The sequence below is a fragment of the Hypanus sabinus genome, chromosome 16, assembly GCF_030144855.1.
Source record: "Hypanus sabinus isolate sHypSab1 chromosome 16, sHypSab1.hap1, whole genome shotgun sequence".
Classification (NCBI taxonomy): Eukaryota; Metazoa; Chordata; class Chondrichthyes; order Myliobatiformes; family Dasyatidae; genus Hypanus; species Hypanus sabinus.
This window is the reverse complement of record NC_082721.1, coordinates 20,632,495-20,653,921: the sequence shown is the minus strand read 5'-3', so window position 1 is coordinate 20,653,921 and position 21,427 is coordinate 20,632,495.

Here is a 21,427-nt window from a genome sequence, read left to right as displayed (position 1 = left end):
TGTATGGTGTTTTGGGATGTTCTGCGACTGTAAAAGATGCTACTGCTCATTTGTTCCAATGAGCCTGGAAATGGAAGGGTGAAGATTGTCTGAAAATAAAGAGTAAAGGGAGCCTGATAAATTTCGCTTTTCCTATTTCAAGGACACAAACACAGATTTCCCAAGTATGCCTGTTTAATATGATGTTGAATTAAATCCGACATTTCTCAACTGATTAAACTTCATCGTTTAAATGTCACTTGAATGTTTGATTGTGAAGCTGACTGGTAACATGTTCAGAAGACTGGGAAACATAAATATATTTATGTACTTTAAAGGTTCTGTTTGCCAGCCTCCCTTGTTGAAGATCTCTTTATTTTTGCATTGAATTACTTAAAAGTTCCTCGACAGAAAATGGCCTATAAGCCTACTTATCCAATATTAAAGATAATCCTTCACAAAATCTTCCCTCCAGCTCTATTCAGAGCATCCTAATGTAGTCCTTTCACTATTTTACTCCTATCTTCCCAATGTATTTGTCCGACAGATCCCGACTTCCACACAACTTCTTTGGATTCACTCACTGAAAGGGTCTCAGCTCATTCTTTCTTTAATAGGGTGTAAAGTACATTCTTACTTCTTCTTCTTGTCTTTAAAGCTCTATCTCTGACTGTCTCTTTGCTCGCTGCTCTGTGATGTTTACTCTGCTGTGTGCTGAACTGGGGCTGAGGCTGTGGGCCTGCTCTGACTGCACCGGATTCCATGACATTTACTCCACTCTTCCTGCACTAAGGCTGAGGCTGTGGGCCTGCTCAGGCTGCTCCAGGCCTCATGACTGTGGGCTCCATGATGTTTACTCTGCTGTGTGCTGAACCAAGGCTGAGGATGTGGGCCTGTTCTGGCTGCTCCAGGCCTCATGACTGTGGGCTCCATGATGTTTACTCTGCTGTGCGCTGAACCAAGGCTGAGGATGTGGGCCTGCTCTGGCTGCTTCGGCCTTCATGGCACTTACTTCTCTGTGTGCTGAACCAAATCGAAGGCTGTGGGCCTGCTCAAGCTACACCGGGCTTTATGTCTGAAGACTTACTTTTATTCTAAATGCTACTTGCTTACTTTTATTGCTTGCACAATTTGCTTTTATTTTCTCTCTCCCTCTCTGCACGTTAGGTGTTTGTTGGCCATTTTGAATAGGTTTCTTAGGGGTTTCTTTCATGTGGTTGCTTGAAAGGAGAAGAATCTCAAGGTTGTATAATATAAATTTCAAATGAGGTTGGAGGCATCATCGGATGCACGGCAACTCTGGCAGGGCCTGCAAAATATTACTTCAGATGAAGCAAAACCCAGTAGCATGAATGGCAGCAATGTTTCACTACCAGATCAGCTCAACACCTTCTATGCCCGCTTTGAAAGGGAGAACACAACTACAGCTGTGAAGATCCCTGCTGCACCTGATGACCCTGTGATCTCTGACTCAGAGGCAGATGTTAGGCTGTCTTTAAAGAGAGTGAACCCTCGCAAGGCAAAATGTCCAGATGGCGTACCTGGTGAGCCTCTGAAAACCTGTGCCAACCAACCGGCGGGAGTATTCAAGGACATTTTCAACCTCTCACTGCTACAGGTGGAAGTTCCCACTTGCTTCAAAAAGGCAACAATTATACCAGTGCCAAAGAAGAATAAGGTTAGCTGCCTTAATGACTATCGCCCAGTAGCACTCACATCTACAGTGATGAACTGCTTTGAGAGGTTGGTCATGACTAGACTGAACTCCTGCCTCAGCAAGGACCTGGATCCATTGCAATTTACCTGTCATCACAATAGGCCAACGGCAGTCGCAATCTCAATGGCTCTTCACACGGCTTTAGACCACCTGGACAACACAAGCACCTATGTCAGGATACTGTTAATCGACTATAGCTCAGCATTTAATACCATCATTCCCTCAATCCTGATAGAGAAGTTGCAGGATTTGGGCCTCTATACCTCCTTCTGCAATTGGATCCCTGACTTCCTAACCGGAAGACCACAGTCTGTGCGGATTGATGATAACATTTCCTCCTCGCTGATGATCAACACTGGTGCACCTCAGGGGTGTGTGCTTAGCCCACTGCTCTACTCTCTGTATACACATGACTGTGTGGTGAGGCATAGCTCAAACACCATCTATAAATTTGTTGATGATACAACCATTGTTGGTAGAATCTCAGGTGGTGACGAGAGGGCATACAGGAGTGAGATATGCCAACTAGTGGAATGGTGCCGCAGCAACAAGCTATCACCCAAAGTCAGTAAGACAAAAGAGCTGATTGTGGACTTCAGGAAGGAAGTTTTAAGATGACGGAACACATACCAATCCTCATAGAGGGATCAGAAGTGGAGAGAGTGATCAGTTTCAAGTTCCTGGGTGTCAAGATCTCTGAGAATCTAACCTGGTCCCAACATATTGATGTATTTATGTGGTGAACTACATATACCTGTCTGGACATGCCCCCTGCTGACTGCTCCTGTGGCTCCTCCCACAGACCCCTGTATAAAGGCGATTGAGGTCTGAGTCCGGCCTCTCTGTCTCCAGGATGTAGTATGGTGGTCAACCACTGCTCGTTCCTTCTTCCAGTCAATAAAAGCGGATATCTCGCCTTTACGTCTCAGAGAGAGTTATTGATGGTGCATCAAGTTATAAAGAAGGCAAGACAGCGGCTATACTTTATTAGGAGTTTGAAGAAATTTGGCATGTCAACCAATACACTCAAAAACATCTATAGTTGTACCGTGGAGAGCATTCTGACAGGCTGCTTCACTGTCTGGTATGATGGGGGAGGGGTTACTGCACAGGACTGAAAGAAGCTGCAGAGGGTTGTAAATCTAGTCAGCTCCACCTTGGTTACTAGCCTACGAAGTAGCCAGGACATTTTTAGGGAGCGGTGTCTCAGAAAGCCAGCGTCCATTATTAAGGACATCTAGTACCCAGGGTATGCCCTTTTCTCACTGTTACCATCAGGTAGGAGGTACAGAAGCCTGAAGGCACACATTCAGCGATTCAGGAACAGCTTCTTCCCCTCTGCCATCTGATTCTTAAATGGATATTGAACCCTTGGACACTACCTTACTTTTTAAATATACACTATTTCTGTTTTTGCACTTTTTAAAATCTATTCAATGTAGATTTACTGTACTTGATTTACTTCTATATTTATTGTTATTACTTTAATTTTTTCTCATCTATATTATGTATTGCATTGAACTGCTGCTGCTAAATTAACAAATTTCACATCACAGGCCGGTGATAATAAACCTGATTCTGATTCTGATATTCATACTTTGATAATAAATGTACTTTGAACATTAAATCTGCATTTCTAGGGGATAGTATATTGACCATCTTATTTTTAACCCATTCATGAGATACGGTCGTTGCTGACAAGACCGATGTTTATCACTGTTCCCTAATTTACCTTGCTAGACTATTTCAGAAAGTAGTTAAGGGTTTAATGCCTTGATAGTAAAAAATGCATTATATAGTGGAGACACCACATTGTTTTCCACTGCCACAATTCAGTTCCATAGAATACTTTGCACTGCTATTACAGAGATGTGTTTTTAGCACTGATGATTGGAGAAGATTTTCTGAACAAACTACATACGGTTGGAATCAGATCTGATAAGGATTATAGATGTCATCCTGGAACACTGGGCTGCACGGTAGTGTGGCTGTTAGCTCAACAGTTTACCAATGAGTCTGAGTTCAATTTCCGCCGCAGCCTGTAAGGAGTTTGTACATTTGTCCTGTGACTGCCTGTGCTTCCTCTGGGTGCTCCAGTTTCCTCCTACAGTCTATTGGACCTACCAGTCAGACAGACAGATTATTGATTCCAAAGGAAATTACAGTGTCTCCGTAGCATTACAAGTGCACAGTTATACAAAAATTAGAAGAGCAGTAGGAAAGTATAAAAAATAAGTTACCTCAGTCTAACAGGAGGGAGTTATCATTTCCCCGGCTATAGGTTGACTCTAGAGTCTAATGGCTGAGGGTAAGAATGACCTCATATCGCGCTCTTTGGAGCAGCACAGTTATTTTAGTTTATTAGTAAAAATGCTCCTCTGTTCAGCCAAGGTGGCATGCAGAGGGTGAGGAACATTGTTCAGAATTGCCAGGATTTTTTGTAGGGTCCTTTGCTCTGTCACAGCCTCTAGTGTGCACAGTTTGACTCCTAAAACAGAGCCAGCCTTTCTAATCAGTGTATTGAGCTGTTGACATCTCCTGTGTTGATGCCATTGCCTCACCATACCACCAAATAGAAGATTGTACTGGCAACAACAGACTGGTTGAACATGTGAAGGAGGGGCCTGCATACTCCAAAGGACCTCAGTCTCCTCAGAAAGTAGAGGTGACTCTGGCCCTTCTTGTACACAGCCTCTATTATTGGTTCTCCACTCAAGTCTGTCATCCATGTGTACCCCCAGGTACCTGTAGCTCCTCACCACATCCACGTCCTCACCATCAATAGTAACAGAGAGCAGTGCAGGCTTAGTCTTCCTAGTCAGTAGGTTAACTGATCATTGTAAAGCGTCCCGTGATTAGGCTAGGGTTAAATCAGGGGTAGCTGGGCAGCGTGATTCGAAGGACTGGAAGGCTTTACTAAGCACTGTATCTCAATAAATTGATTAAAAAAAGAGCAGTGATTTGATAGAGGTGTACAAAATGATGAGGGATATAGATAGTGTTAATGCAAGCAGGCTTTTTATCACTGAGGTTGGGTGAGACTAGAACTAGATGTTACAGGTTAAGGATGAAAGGTGATAGAGGAATGTGAGGGGCAGATTCAGAGAGTGGTGTGAATGTGGAACAATGTGGGGCTGATTGCAAACATTGAAGCTTGGATAAGTACATGAATGGGAGGTGTATGGTGAGCTATGGACCATCGATGAGACTAGGCTGAATGACAGCTTGGCATGGACTAAATGAGCAGTGCTCTACAACTTTGACTATTTCATCCCCCCCAACAAAGAAAATGGATGTGAGGTAACTTTGTAAGCTCCAAACAATTTTATGATGACCACTAATAAAATCGGCTTTTAAAAAATGTCCCATTCATTTAATTAACCTTTTGAGATTAGGAGAGTGAGACATGATCTCTTTGAAACCAACAACAGTGTGAGGGGGCCTTGAAAAGGTCAACATAAGAGAGAATGCTTCCTTTCTGAGAAATTTTAGAACTTGAGAATGTTTTCAGAATAATAGAACATTTCTTTATTTCCTTGGAAGGCTGTACATTTTCGGAGAACTGTGGGAGGAAGTCACTGTTTGAGACTGAGGGAGGTTTCAGGAGACATTCAGTAAGAGACTGCAGGTGATGGAATCATGAGGAACTTAGCAGACTGAGCAGCATCATAGAAGCAAAAGGATGGTTTGGCTGCATAAGGACTGGGAGATAACCAGTATAAAGAGGTGTGAGGGAGAGGTGATGATAGATGAAACCAAGTGTGGACAGTGAGATTTTTAGTATACAGAGCAATCAAGAATCTGGGGGAAAAGACAGGAAAATGTCATGAGCTGCATATATTTCAATGCAAGAAGAATCAGGAAAGGCAGATGATGGTACTGAAGATGAGGTAGCTGGTTTACAAATAGAGAAAATGTATAGTGAGGAGAGGGTATTGATAGGGCAAAACTGCAGTCAATAGGATGAGTTGCAACATAAAATGCAGACAAAATCGAAAATGGTGAATACAGGACTGAACGTGTTATATTTGAATACATGCAGTATATGGAATAAGGTAGGTGAGCTTGTAGCACAGTTGCAGATTGGCATATATGATGTTGTAGGCAACACTAAATCATTGATGAAAGATTATAGCTGGGAGCTTAATGTCCAAGGGTACACGTTGTATCGAAAGAACAGGCAGGAAGGCAGAGTGGGTGGTGTTGCTCTGTTGGTAAGAAGTGAAATCAAATCATTAGAAAGAGGGGACATAAGGTCAGAAGGTGTTGAATCATTGTGGATAAAACTAAGGAACTGCAAGGGTAAAAAGACCTTGATGGAAGTTGTATACAGACCCCCAAACTGGAGTAAAGATGTGGTCTACAAATTACAATGGGAGATAGAAAATGCATGCTAAAAGGGCAATGCTACAATAGTCATGGGGATTTCAATACTCAGGTAGATGGGGAAGTCAGGTTGCTGGATTCCAGGAGAAGAATTCCTAGAGTGCCTACAAGACGGCTTTTTAGACCAGCTCATGGTTGAGTCCACAAGGGGATCAGCTGGATTGAGTGTTGTGCAATGAACTAAAACTGATTGGAGAGCTCAAGGAAAAAGAACCCATAGGGGAAAGTGATCATAATATGATCAACCTCATCTTGAAATTTGAGAAGGAGAAGCTAAAGTCAGATGTATCAGTATTACAGTGGAGTAAAGGTAATTACAGAGGCATGAGAGAGATGTAGGCCAGAATTGATTGGAAAAGATCACTGGCAGGGATGATGACAGAAGAGCAATGGCTGAAATTTCTGGAAGCAATTTGGAAGGTGCAGGATATATACATCCAAAAATGGAAGAAGTATTCTAAAGGAAAGAAGACACAACCATGGCTAACAAGAGAAGCAAAGCCAACATTATAGCCAAAGAGAGGGCATATAATAGAGCAAAAATCAGTGGAAAGTTAGAGGATTGGGAAACTTTGAAAACCCAACAGAAGGCAACTAAAAGAGTCATTAAGAAGGTCAAGATGGAATATGAAAGTAAGCCAGACCATAGTATTAAAGAGGATACCAAAAGATTCTTCAGATGCATTAAGTGTAAAAGAGATGTGAGAGTTGATATTGGACTACTAGAAAACGATGCTAGTTAAGTAGTAATGGGGGACAAGGAAATGGCGGCTGAACTGAATATGAATTTTGAATCAGTCTTCACTGTGGAAGACACTAGCAGTATGGTGGAAGTTCCAGGTGTCGGGGTCATGAAGTGTATGAAGTTACCATTACTAGAGAAAAGTTTCTTGGGAAACTGCAAGGTCTGAAGTTACCTGGACTAGATGGTGTACACTCCAGGGTTCTGAAAGAGGTGGCCAAAGAGATCGTGGAGGCATTAGTAATGATCTTTTAAGAATTACTAGGTTCTGGAATGGTTCTGGAAGACTGGAAAATTGCAAATGTCATTCTATTCTTCAAGAAGGGAGAGAGGCTGAAAAAAAGAGGAAACTATAGGCTAGTTAGTCTACCCCAGTGGTTGGGAAGATGTTGAAGTCAATTATTAAGGATGAGGTCTCAGAGTACTTGGAGGCACAAGATAAAATAGGCCTTAGTCAGCTTGGTTTCCTTAAGGGAAAACCTTGTGTGATAAGTCTGTTGGAATTCTTTGAAGAAATATCAAGCAGTATAGACAAAGTTGAATTGGTTGAGGTTGTGTACGTGGATTTGACAAGGTGCCGCACATGAGGGTGTTTAACAAGCTATGAGCCAATGGTATTACAGGAAAGACTCTAGGTTGGATAAAGCAGTAGCTGATTGGCAGGAGCCAAAGAGTGGGAATAATTGGAGTCTTATCTGGTTGGTTGTCAGTTTCTAGTGGTGTTCCACAGGGGTCTGTGTTGGGGCTGATATTTTTTACGTTATATGTCAATGATTTGGATGATGGAATTGATGGATTTGTTGCAAAGTTTACAGATGATACGAAGATAGGTGGAGAGGCAGTTAATTTTGAGGAAGTCGATTGTCTACAGAACAACTTTGACAGATTAGGAGAATGGGCAAAGAAGTTGAAAGTGGAATACTGTGTCGGGAAATGTATGATTACACATTTTGTTAGAAGAAATGAAAGGGTAAACTATTTTCTAAATGGAAAGAAAAACCGAAGTGCAAAGGGGCTTGGGAGACCTTGTGCTGAATTCCCTAAGAGTTAATTTTCAGGTTGAAACTGTGGTGAGGAAGGCAAATGTGATATTAGCATTCATTTCAATAGGACTAAAATATAAAATCAAGAATGTAATGTTGAGATTTATAAAGCACTGGTGAGACCTCAATTGGAGTATTGAGAGCAGTTTTAGGTCTCTTATCTTAGAAAGGATGTGCCGAAGCTGAAAGGGATTGAAAGGAGGTTCACAAAAATTATTCCAGGATTGAATGGCTTGTCATATGAAGAGCGTTTGATAGCTCTGGGCCTGTATTCACGAGAATTCAGGGGATTAAGGGGTAACCTCATTGAAACCTATTGAACGGTGAAAGGCCATGGTAGAGTGGATATGGAGAGGATGTTTCCTATGATGGGAGAGTCTAAGACCAGAGGACACAGCCTCAGAATAGAGGGGCATACTTTTAGAACAGAGATGAGGAGGAATTTATTTCACTAGAGAGTAGTGAATCTAAGGATTTCTTTGCCATAGGCAGCTGTGGAGGCCAAGTCTTTATGTCTATTTAAGGCAGAGTTTGATAGATTCTTGATTGGTCAGGGCATGAAGGGATACTGGCAGAAGGCCGAAGATTGGGGATGAGTAGGTTGGATCAGCAGGATGAAATGGTGGAGAAGACTTGGTGGTCCAAATGGCCTATTTCTGCTCCAGTATCTTGTGGTCTTGTGGTCTAAAGTAAAGGTTGAGGTCAATATCAGAAATGATATATTGAATGGCAGAGCCAGTGTCCACTGAGTCCTATTTATTATGTTAATTTAATTTACCTTTCCTACATGACCGGAATGGATTTGAAATCACCCTGGATCATAAGCTTACAGTATGTCTTCAGCTTACAGACACAGTGACATGGTGCAATATGCTACCAAGTCCTTACCTAGTGCAAGCTGAACAATGCGTACAGTTTGTTTGATTACATACATTCACATCCCACATCCTGTATGGATTCCACTAGGTTCTTCTAGTTTTTCAATCTCTGTCACATCCACTTAAATGATGTCTTTCTCATATCGGTGCTAATAATATCATTTGATTTCTGCTTGACCAAGAATTCCCCTACACTGCACTTTCTCTATAGATATAACATGATATTCTATATTCTGATATTGCTTTTCCCTTGCGTTACGTCAATGCTCTGATATAGTGGAATGATCTGTATTGATGGCATGGAAAACAGAACCTTTGACTGTACCTCAGCATGCATGACAATAACAAACCCATTACCAATTAGTTAGTAAATTATTATGTTGATACCTCCTAAAAATAATAAACATTTGAGCCTTGACGTGAAAAATTTACAATTATTTAAGTGAAAGTAACAGCAACATTTACTGGATACAGTACAAGGTCTCTCAGTTTCTCTGGAGAGAGAAGCCAAGCTAACTGAACCCAAGGTTATCAGTCTGAAATGTGGACTGTTACCTTCCCCAAGGTTGCTGCCTGACCTGTTGAGTAGTTGCAGAATTTTCCGGTCTGTTTTTATTTCAGATGCCCAGAAACCATAAAATTTTGCTTTTACGAGCTCAGATGAGAATATAAGAAATAGGAGCAGGAATAGGCAATCAGGCCCATTGACCCTGCTCTGCCATTCAAGAGGATTATAGCAGATCTGGCCACCTCTCTGTCTTTTCCTCAAAGCCCTTAATTCAGGCCTTTTACAAAAAATATATCTAACTGCGCCTTCAAAGTTATTTAATAAGGTAGCCACTACTGCCTCCCAGGACAGAGAATTCCACGGATCCATTGTACTATGGGAAAAGCAGTTTCTCCTCATCTGCATCCTAACGCTGTTCCTCTGAACCTTGAGGCAATGTCTCCTAGTTCTAGTCTCATTGATCATGGGAAACAACTTTCCTGTCCCTAGCTTATCTATCCCTTACAATAATTAAATATGCTTCTGTAAGATCCCCTCTCATTCTTCTGAATTCCCAGGGGAATCAAACTTGGTTAACCCCCTTGTCCCCAGGATCAACTTAGTGAAACTCCTCTGCACCACCACCAAAGCCTCAGATAAGGAGAGCAGAACTCCATGCAGTATTCCATTTGTGCCCTCACCAGTACCCTGTACAGTTGCAGCATAAGCTCCATGCTCTTTAAATTCAATCCCTCTAACACCGGAGACTAACATTCCATTTGCTTTCTTGATAACCTATTGTACCCGCAAACCAGCATTTGGAATTCATGCACAAACACTCATTAAGTCCCTTGGCACAACATCATGCTGCAATATTTCACCATTAAAATAGCAATCTTCTGTTTTTTTCCTTCCAAAGTAGATGATTTTGCATTTGCCAGCATTGTGCTCCATCTGACTTACCCTTGCCCACTTACTTAACTCATCTGTATCTCTCTGCCAGCTCCCAGCATCCACTGTGCAATTCACTTTTCCACTCAGTTTAGTGTCATTGGCAAACTTCAATGCACTACACTTAGTCCCCCTTTCAAATTGTTAGTGTATATCATGAACAGTTGCAGACACAGCACCAGCCCATGCAGCACTCCCCTCACCACTGACTGCCAGTTGGAGAAACACTATTTATGACAACTCCTGGCCTTCTATTGGTTAACCAATCCTCTATTCATGCTAATACGTTATCCCGAACTCAATTCATCCTTATTTTATGGATAAGACTTTTATGTGGACCTTATTGTATGCCTTCTGGATACAGCTGCACAACATCCACATGTTCCATCTATTCACGGGGCTGAGTTCAAAGGAGAGATTAGACAGACTGGATTTATTATCCCTGGAATAAAGGAGACTGAGAGGTGATATGACAGAGGCATAAAAAATTATGAGGAACATAGAGTGCAGAGTCAGTTTCCCATGAAAGCAGGATCTAAAATGAAAGGTCATAGCTTTAAAGTGAGCAGGAAAAAAAAAGGGCAAGTGAGGAGTATATTTTTCACTCAAAGAGTATCTGATGTCTAGAACAAGCTGTCAGAGGAGATTGTGGAGACAGGAACAGCAACAACATTGAGGAGACATCTTGATAGATACTTGAATGAACAAGGCTTAGAGGGATATGGAATTAAGGCAGTCAGCTGTTTAGTAGGGCTCGGCCTAGAAGGTTGAATGGCCAGTTTCTATGCTGCGCAAATCCATGACTCTACCATATTAACAGAGCTTCTGGGAGAAGGAATCACCTAACTCAATCTCTTGTCTCAGAACTGACTTCTGTTGTGGTAACTATCAAATGATTCCACAGAATTCATTGTGAAATGTGAGAACAGAGCCCTTAACAGTTCCCACATAATTTCTTCTTTTTGCTCTCAACCCTTTCCTTCCTATGCCCAAAGTTCAAAGTAAATTTATTATCAAAGTACAAACTTGTCACCATACACAACCCTGTGATTCATTTTCTCGTGGGCATTTACAGTAAATCCCAAAACCCTAATAGAATCAATGAAAGGGCAGACAACCAACCAATATTCGAAAGACAGCAAACTGTGCAAATGCAAAACAGGAAAAAACTTAATAATAATAAATAAATAAGCAATGAATATCGAGAACATGAAGAAAATCTAATTTTGCCACTGTGTTCTATCAACCACAGGGAAGTTTAAAAAAACGCAGATGTTGAAAATCTGAAATAAAACAAGAAATTACAGTAAATGCTTAGCATGTCATCCAGCTTCTGTGGAAGGAGAAACAGGTTAAGCATTTAAGTTAAAAATGGCTTTGTCAAAACTAGAATGTCATTTTCCAGCCAATTTGTGCTGGCAAAAGCCATACAGGACATTGATGAGAAGGGCTGTCTGATTACACTGTTGGTGACAGCTTCTGTCGCTGTACTTGTGATTGAAATTAGATTGATTGGGCAGTAATTAGCTGGATTGGATTTATCCTGTCTGTAGTGAACAGTACATATCTGGGCAATTTTCCACGTTGCCCGTTTGATATCAGTGTTGGAACACTACTGTAACAGCTTGTCTGGAGGTGTGGCCACTCTGCAGCGCAGTCCCACAGCTGGGACATAGGTTGGCCTATAGCCTTTGCCACGTCAGTTCTTGCAGCTCTGGATATCGCATGCAGTGAATTAAATTAGTGGAAGACCGGCTTTTGCAATGGTGGGGCTCAGAGGAGGAAGTTGAGGTTGATCATCCATGAGGCATTTCTGGTCCTTAGCAACCCCATGCTGGAGCCCTGCATCATTAAGGAGGGGCTGCTTTTTAGAGGCTTCTAAAAATGTCTGATGTTGAGCCTTCTCTTCCTGCTAAATGCTCCACTGTTATTCAGACTAGATGAGGTCATTTTTTCTGATCTGTTGGTTGTGGGATTTCTCAACTCCATCACTTGCATGCTGTTTAGCAGGAACATGGTCCTTACCAGCTTCACTGTCTTGGCAATTTTCTGCATTGCTGGTGCTGACTCTCTTCCGCACTCCTCATTGAACTAGGGTTGATCTCCTGATGTGAAGATTATGCTGATGACAGGGATATGACAGACCATGAGGTTACTGGTTGTGGTGGTGGTCCTGTTGCTGCTGGATGACCAGCTTTGAGCTGCCAGATCCATTCAGATTCTATCCCTTTCAGTATAGTGTTGGTGGAGCCTATGCAAGATTAAGGAAGACCATGACCTACAGGTCCAAACAAAACTTGGTTTATAGAGCAGTCATCCTTCCTACAGTACTGTATGGAGATGAATCATAGGCCAGCTACATTAAGCAACTGAAAGTCCTGGAACAATACCAGCAAAGATCCTTGCAAAAGATTTTGAGGATCAGCTGGAAGGACAGATACACCAACACCAGTGTACTAGAGGAGGCCAACATTATCAGCATCTCCACCATGGTAAGGCAATACCAACTCCAATGGATGTCATGTTATCAGATGGCTAACTCATGTCTCTCCAAACAGATCCTTTACTTCCATTTGAACGAAGGTCAGCGAGCCTGTGGTAGGCAAAGCAAATGCTTCAAAGTAACATCAAAATCAGTCGAAAGAAATGCAATATTACGTCTAAAAGCTGGGAAGGCATGGATAGACCTGGAGGAAATGTGTTCAAGGGGAAGCTGTGCTACATAAGAATAACCTCTACTGTGCTGCAGAAACAAGAGTCAACTGTGAAAGGAGAGACCGAATAACCAAAAGACCTACACACTACTCGTGCCCATACATCAGAATATGTCGGTCCTGGATTGGTCTCTACAGCCAGTTGAGGGCCCATCAAAAGAGAACCCCTCAGGAGAAGGAGAACATCATAATCAGTTTGAGTGACCAAAGAACATAATGGTAGGGTTTCTCAGTGTGAAGATGGGACTTCTGTTTCCTGGTGGTTATTTTCACTAATGGCATTATGGCTAGATGCATCTGCCACAGGTAGATTGGTGATGTTGAAGCCAACTGTTTAATTCTTAGATTGGACAGTTTAATTGTGTTTTACTTAGCAGTTTAACAATTAATTCTCTACATGTGTATTATATAATTTCTTACATATAAGTAATTGTTTACTGTGTTTTCTGGTGGTTACAATAAGTACATGCAAATTTAATGCCTATACAAAGCATGATTCTGAAAGCTTCTTTGTTCTGCATTATATGGATAAGTGCTTTCTCATTAGTTAACTCTTATCTACAAATATAAATGGATTTTTTCTTATCTATACAATAGGTATAGAGGAGCTCCAAATAAAGCCGTGGCATCTTAGATCCTAGCTTTCCCTTCACTTAGCAGACATACCTCTGTCACTGTCTGTTTCAATTTTCCATAGGTCAACCAATGCTTAATAACGCAATTATGCAGCACCAAGCTTTTGCCTCTTCCCTGACTTCTGAAAGAACCTTGGACTAAAACATTGGAATCCAACAGTGAGGACATGTATGTTTATCCCTTGTTTTTGTTCTCTCGCTCCCTGCCCCAGGCCCAATCTGACAATATAATTTTAAGGATTCATTCAGTTCAGTAGGTAGTGCTACGATCAAGACATTCTTAGTGATTGACTCTCCCACAAAGAGTACATAGTGCCTTTGCTGATTTCAGTCCTTCTTTCGGGTATTCAGTAAAAAGAACACTGTTCATCAGTTTGTAGTGAAGGGTAGGTAGTAGACAAGGCATTGACCAGATAACACAACTCTTAATAAGGTCTGAAATTGATGCCAAGGACTCATATGGTTACTTCCACCACCTGCCACAACATACATGGTGTTATAATGGATGAGTCTGGAGTGTTCCATGGGATGGGATGAGTACATCAGCTGACTTTGATGTTAGTTGACTAATCAAGTTCCCAGCAGTTTGTGGGGAGGCCTTTGCAAGTCATCTAGGTCATGGGTAATTTTTTTGAGTCCAGGTTCAGTGTCTTCCTGTGATATTTTATTTTTAATTGTTTTTCTGCTTTAATGTAGTTTCTTGACTATAGCTCAGAATGTAACATCATCATTCCCACAATCCTGATTGATAAGATACATAACCTGGCCCTTGTACCTTCCTCTGCAATTGGATCCTTGACTTCCTAACTGGAAGACCACAATCAGTGAGGGTTGATAACATTATCGTTTCCTCGCTGACGATCAACACTAGCGAACTTCAGGGGTGTGTGCTTAGACCAATGCTCTACTCCCTCTATACCCATGACTGTGTAGCTCAAATACCATCTATAAATTTGCTGATGATGCAACCATTGTTGGTAGAATCTCAGATAGAGAAGAGAGGGTAGATAGGAGCAAGATATACCAACTACTTGAGTGGTGTCACAGCAACAACCTTGCACTCAATGTCAGTAAAACTAAAGAGCTGATTGTGGACTTCAGGAAGGGTAAGATGAGGCAACACAAACCAATCCTTATCGAGGGCTCAGAAGTGGAGACAATGAGCAATTTCAAGCTCCTGGGTGTCAAGATTTCTGAGGATCTAACCTGGTCCCAACATATCAACGCAGCTATAAAGAAGGTAAGACAGCGGCTATATTTCATTTGGAAATTGAAGAGATTTGGGTTTGTCAACAAAACACTCAAACACTTCCATAGATGGACTGTGGAAAGCATTTTGACTGCATCCCTGTCTAGTATGGCAGAGAGCTATTGCATAGGACCAAAAGAAGCTGCTAAGTTAACAAATTTCATAGCACATGTTGATGATGATAAACCTGATTCTGAATATAATGTTGTGATATAAATGAGGTCCCTTGAAAATCAAACGCATTATAGATATAGAAAGACCAAGTAAGGATAGCTGGGCTCCCTGCCTGAAAGGCACTTGTGAATCAGATGGACATTTACAATAATCCAGTGGCTTTGTGATTACTCCGAACCTGAAATTGTAAACTTGTGTTCAGTTCTGATCCCCTCATTCTAGGAAGATGTGGAAGCTTTAGAGAGGGTGCAGATGAGATTTACCAGGATTCTCCCTGGATTAGAGAGCATATCATGAGGAGAGGCTGAGCAAGCCAAAGGGAGAGGGAGAATAAGAGGTGACTCTGTAAAGGTGTATAGGATGATAAGAGGCATAGATAGAGTGGACCAACTAGTGCCTTTATCCCAGGTAACATGACTAATGAGAGAGGGCATAATTATAACGTGGTTGGAGAAAAGTATAGGAAGGGATGTCAGAGGTTGTCTTTTTACACAGAGAGTGGTAAGTATATGGAAGATACAGCCAAGGATGGTGGTAGAAGCAGATACCTTAGGGAGATTTAAAAGATTTTAGATAGACACATGGATGAAAGAAAAGTGGAGGGCTATATAGAAGGGAAGGGGTCGATCAATAATAATAATATTAATAAGTTCTTTATTGATTCAGAGTGGGAAATTATTTTGTTACAGCAGCAACATTTAAAAACACTCTTAGCAATAATAATATATAATAATAAATATAATAATAATATTAACTAATAATAAAGTACAGAATAATAATTTACCTATGTGCAATTATGTACAAAATAATAAAGCAAGACTATTGTATTATGTGTGTTCTCCTGTCACACAGAGATGAATTATTGTATATGCTTATTACATTTGGTAGGGAAAGTTTTCTGTGATGGTGGACTGAATGAGCCTGTTTGAAAGCATGTTGTACTGCTTATCCAGTAGTTCATGGAGAGGATGTATCTGGTTGTCCACCATGGATAACAGTTTGTTTAGCGACCTCCTCTCCACCGCTAACTCAAAAGAATCGGCATTGGAACCAAGGACGGATCCAGCCTTTTTGCCAAGTTATTAGTATTGGAGCAGGTCAAAAAGCCTGCACAATACTGTGGGCTGACAAGCCTGTACTGTGTTGAACTGTCCTCTGTCTATGTACTATAAAATTGTAGATAACTAACTGACTATACATTTCACATCTAATTTGGTGGGATCTGAGTTCATATCTCTACATTGCTAATCTAATTTTCTGGGTTACCAGCTCAGTAATTTATTAACAACACCAGCACAATATCATCTTAGAATCTTTTAGAAGTAGTAGTCTGCTGAGGAAGAGCTTGGTTTTGAGAGCCAAGCTTGGTCTTCAGAGAATCAGGTGGTTTTTCCTCTGCTATTGGTATCTCAGTTATAAACTTGCAATGGAACTCGCAATAAACCTAAACCAGAGTTAATCATTTAATAAAGATTAAAGAAATTCCTTAGAGATGTCCCTTTGCATCACCTTTCACGTGATGAAGGTTCTTAGTCTGAAACTTTGACTTCATGCTTTTCCATAGATGCTGCCTGGCCTGCTGAGTTCTGTCAGCATTTTGTGTGTGTTACATTCTGTGGATCACTTGTAAAATTATTTTTCTAGATATGGTTATTGATCGTAAGGCCACCATTTATTGTTCATCCCTAATTTCTTGCCAGCAATCTTCCTAAACCATTCTGGCGTCTCTAGTATAATAGCCATTAACAAATATAGCATCCAGTCTGCCCAGTACATCAGAGTTCTTCTTTTAATGACCTTGCTCTTCTAAATAGACAAAAATCTAAAACCCTATCTAGACATCAAATATTCTTTAAGGTAGCAACTATTTCAAAGAGTTTGCGTACAACTGGTGGAGGCAAGATAGCTAGGGGATGGGCTGCTTGGTAATTCCAGTTACTAACAAGAGTGACAGTCAGGTATGGGAAATATATAATTGTATAATTATGTCTTAGTTTGATGAGAAACAGCTCCCCAGTAACTCTTGTTTTTTTTTAACTGGCTGACTCAAAATCAATTGAACTTGCTAATGTAAAATACCAGTTGTCAGCTCCTCAATGAATCACATATGACTGGAGTGAACGTGTAGCCAGAGCTGTCGAGTTGGTATGAGTCTTCTTCACTTTGGTTTAACCTGATTTGATATATTATTCACTATTCGTGCATTCAGGTGTCTTGCTACAAATCTCTGATATATCCTTTGGGTTGTTGTCACTGTAAAAACAGAGCAGGCAAATGGATGTAACTGGAAAACTCAGCAGAAATCCAGCATGATTGATGGTTCAAATGGTCTCCTTCAGTGCTGTAATGATTCCATGATACTATTCAATAAAAGGTCCAGGTTTCTTTGCTTCAATTGTATTTTTTTCTGTCTCCTTTGCATTGAGTATTGGTCTTTTATTTTTATTTTTTATTCTTTTTTTTCTTTAATTGGGTTCTTTCGGGTTTCTTGCTTTGTGGCTACCTGTAAGCACGCAAATCTCAAGGTTATATAATTTATACATCCTTTGATAATTAATGCACTTGAATCTTGATACCAAAAGCAGGTTGTCCTGATGCCAGGGGATTGCTGCCAAGATTAAATATCCTGGGAGTGCCACCACTGATACTACAAGAAGTCCACATTTCGTGAGTATTTCTGACCATGGAGTTTGAGATGAGTTCAGTAATTAAAAGATTCTTAGACAGTCACATAGATGTAAGAACAATGGAGGGTTATTTGCTGCATAGGAGGGAAAAGTTAGATTGATCATTGAGAAGGTTTAAATAGTCCAACATAACCTCTTAGGCCAAAAGGTTCATACTATGCTGTATTGTTGTATGTTTTATGAAACATCTGATTGTCCTTTAATCACCAAAGCACCGGGCAGCAGGGTTTTGAATAAAGAGCAGATACTTAGGGTGTAAAGTTCCCATACCAATAGTTATTACTCTAAAACCATCGAGCTCCTGAAATTGTATGAATAACTTCACTCATCTCAATGCTGAATTGACACCACAACCTATAGGTGCACTCTCAAGGACTCTACAACTTATGCGCTCGGTATTATTTATTTACCATTTTATTATTTGTATGATTTGTCTTTTGCTCTTTGGTTTGTCAGTCTTTGTTATTTATAGTTTCTTTTCCATAAATTCTATTGTATTTCTTTATTTTCCTGTGAATGCCTGCAAAAAATGAATATTCAAACGGATGTGGTGACATAGATGTACTTTGATAATAAATCTACTTTGTCCTTTTTTTTACTTTTTCATGTCACTGGGCCAAGACCTCATTCTTTTAAGCAGTTCGTATATAAAAACCAGTCCACACTAAAAGAATTGACAATATATCCTCCCTTACTTCCTGTCCACGTATTAGCCAAGAGGACATTACACTTGACCTGTGCAATGAATTATTTTCATACATGATAACAGCTATATTAATACAAACAAATACGGGGTGGCTTGGCAGTGTAGTGGCTAGCACAACGCGTTATGGTACCAGTGACCTGAGTTCAATTCCTGCTGAGTTGAATCTGAATATCTCCATTAATCAATTAAGGAAATTATGTCAATGTAGTAGTAGCCTATTGGAGTCTGAGAAAGTGCCTGTTATAAATAAGCTTCCCAATTATCCACATCCCTATTGGAGTTTACAATGGGCATGAGGCATGGTTGGATGAATGGGGTTGGAGCAAAGGATTGAACCTGCTGTTGGGAATTGTTCTCAGACAGGAAGGGAGAAGAGATAGCAGGAAACAACAGAGAAAATGGACGCAGCAAATGGGAGGAGGTATTGGGTGATAGGAGCTGTATGGGGGCAAGTGAATGGCAGATTCTGGGAAACAGAAAAAAAAAGTGGCTGATTGAAGATTGTATTTGCTTATCATCCAGTGATGAAGGCAGTAGACAGGATTTCAATAAATGAAGGAAGAAAGGGTTTTAAGATAAGAAAATATAAAACTTTATTTATCCCAAAGGAAATTATTGTTTTAACGTTGCTCAGTCAGAAATATATACTTCAAAATACAAAAAACGGAATGTGCATTAGAAGGTAATAGTACAAGATAAGGTTTTATTGAATTTTGAATGCAGACATATTTCTGATATCAATCCAATTTGACAAACAAAGTATTTGAAAAAAGTGTTAGGAGATATTGAAGGTGCAAAACCCCTAAGAGAAGGGGCATTCTTATGTAACACTTAACCAACAGGCTGGTATATGTCTAGGGGAAAAGGAGATCCAGCCACACACCAATCCCACCTCCCGTACACGCAGGTGCTGTGAGAATCGAGTTTATGCCTCGCGCCAGCTCACAGTATCAAACCCACAACGAATACCGTTATGAAATACACTTTAAAGAGTTTACTAAAATTAAAAGAGTATTAGGCAATACAATATATATGCAAGGTAAACAAACAAAAAGGCGCCAACTTATCAAAGGTCAGTCAGTTTAGTGCACATCGTTGGAGCTCAAACATCGAACCATTCGACCCCTTGTCGCTTGCCTCCGACCTCCATGTCTTCGCACCTAGGACCACGCCTGGTGGTCATCCGAGCAGTGCAGTGCATGTCCACCTTCCTCAACATCTTCCTCCCGCTCTCTCCCAAAAAGCCCGTGAAAACCCCTCCCCCAAGTTCCCAGCCTCACAAGACAAAATAACATTCCCCATTGGTTAACAAATGAATACAATTACCATATCAACAAGTATAAAGAAAAACAACTGTGAGAGAAACACTTATCAAAGAAGCATTCCTACTCTTAACAAACCAAAAAACCCATTTTGAGTAACACACACAGGACATTGTAAAGCAATATTAGAAAACTTTGGGGTTAAAAGCTGTGGGAGGAAGGGAAGTAACACCAAGGGAAGTGCCTTTGGAGAATAATCTCTGGAGTGCCTCTAGATCTATCCATGGACCAAGTTAAAAATAATTTAGTTGAGGGAAAAGTTGTGGAGGCTAAATATTTGAAAGGGTTTTGTAATGGAGTAAGAACTGATAGCTTATTGGTGTTGATTAAATTTGATGGAAAAAAAGTTGCTGGATAGGGTTAGTTTAAGTTATATGAGTTATGCTATTTGAGTGTATGCGCCACCCACTCTGAGATGTTTTCAATGCCAGAAGTTTGGCCATGTAGCAGCTGGGTGTAAAGATAAAAAGCAGTGTGGTAAATGTGGTGGAGATCTTTATTATGGCAGCTGGGGAGAAGGTGTTAGGCTAAAATGTAGCAACTGTGCAGAAGAACATAGTTGTGCTAATGCAGGGTGTCTTGTATATAAGAAAGCTGTGTAAGTGCGGCACGTTCGGGTGGAAATGGACATATCATATACAGAATCTCTGCAGAAATTACAAAAGGCTGTGTCAATGGGACCTATTAATATCCAGAATACAAATAGTTTAAGGTCAGTGTGTAAAATACATGATTGTATAACAAAGGATTCATTGATAAAGAAAAGTTTGTCACTTTCACGGCAGATGTGGCATAAACTAGAAGTAGGATAGAAAAAAATCAAAATTATATTGAAAGCTGCAGAAAAACTTCTAGAGATAAAAGACTTAATCTAGACGATATTAATGATGTCTTACAAGGAGGAGTAAATCATGTTTGGATTTCAAAGGAGAGTTGTTAATGTTTTTTTTCTAATCTTACAATGCTAGAAGCCTAATGGTCAAGAATTTATTGAAGGTTTACCGAATACGTCTGATGTTATACAGTATGTGTACAGGAAAACTGGCTGGAACCTTGTCTAAGTTTTAAAATACAAGGTTATGCTGATATAAGATGCAATCGGAAAATGGGTAAAGGAGGAGGAGTGACCTCCTTTGTCGAGAATGGGATAGCACATAAAGTTAAGGAGAATGCAGTTGTTTATGAGTCAATTGTGGTTGACATTTGTGGAAAGAATAGTAAAGTATAGATAATAAATTTTTATAACCCTTGTGAAAGGTTATCGCCTGATATATTGGAAAGTGTGGGTGGAAATGGGAAAAATAAGGTCATATGTTGTGGGGATTTTAATACTCATGGTACTCTGTGGAGTTGTAGTGACACAATGTGAAGGGGATGGTGGTGGAAGACATTCTGGAAGAAAAAGTGTTTCGTGTGTTTGAATGTGGTAGGAACACAAGGTTAAATCTACTTAATAACACTGTTTCTGCAATAGACATGCTGGTATCTGAGGATACAGCAAATAGGATGTGTATAATGATACAACAGTGGGGAGTGTTCATTTCCCTGATTATCTGTACAATGGGATTAAATGTCTTTTCAGAGGAAAAGTTCTCATATCTGCAGATGGAATTTTAAAAAGGCAAATTGGGATGTAGTTGATGATTTATGTGAAAGTAGATTTCCTGATCATTTGGTTTTGGAGGATATCGAGTTGAGTAATAATACCTTGTGCTCTGTGCTCAACTCAAGAGCGAAGGAATCAATTCCCAGATCGT